The following is an 864-nucleotide window of genomic DNA, read 5'->3' on the forward strand; positions in this document are numbered from 1 at the left end:
CCAGGTGCTGGGTAACTGTCAGCTGCCGTATCCACAAGACAGAACCTCTGCCCTGGGGTGACCCTGAGTTGGGTGTGTGAAGCCATAGGCCCGAGTTCCCTGAACCACATCCACTGCCTCCTTCCTGAGGCCTTGGACTCTTTGCAGCTGGGCCCAGAGGACAGGGACCTCTCCACTCCACTGCAGGGGCCACCCTGTGTGACTGTGTGGAACGTGGAGTCCAGAGCCCCAACCTCCAGCCCTGAAGCCCGAGCAAGTCACGCCAGCTGCCTGGACAGAGACCCTCCAAGGAGGAAGAGAGCAAGGAGCGCTGTCATGGCCCCCACTGAGCCCCAGAAGGGGAAAGGGGCCTCCCGAGTGGCCAAGCAGGGACAACCTCGTCAGAGCTACGGAGCCTGCCACGCACAGGGTGCCTGAGGCCCAGCAGACCCGACTGACCCAGGGCCTGGCGCCCGGCAGGGGGCTGCCTTTGCTCTTACTGTGTCGGCCCTCAGGGTTGTTCTGGGGCTCAGGGGCCACCGCGTGTGACTGTGTTCTGCTCTCTGAGAGTCTACAACACAGTGCAAAAGGTGAGCGGCTCATTTTACCGCTGTTGCCGATAACAATACCATGAATCTGTGATTTTATCAACCTCCTTCCATAGGGTAGAAGTAAGTGCCTTCCCATCCGTCCTCACTGGCAGGAGGAGGGAGGGTGAGAAGACTCCTACTGGCCCTCCCACACCTGGGGAGGTGTCGCGACTCAGCCGGGATGCCGCCTGGTGCACTGGCCAAAGTCCCACCCAAGTCCCCCAAGCTTGGCTCACTCTTTCAAGACAGGCCCAGGGCACACGCCTGTAATCCAGTGGCTCTGGAGGCCGAGGCA

The sequence above is a fragment of the Urocitellus parryii genome, chromosome 11, assembly GCF_045843805.1.
Source record: "Urocitellus parryii isolate mUroPar1 chromosome 11, mUroPar1.hap1, whole genome shotgun sequence".
Taxonomy (NCBI): domain Eukaryota; kingdom Metazoa; phylum Chordata; class Mammalia; order Rodentia; family Sciuridae; genus Urocitellus; species Urocitellus parryii.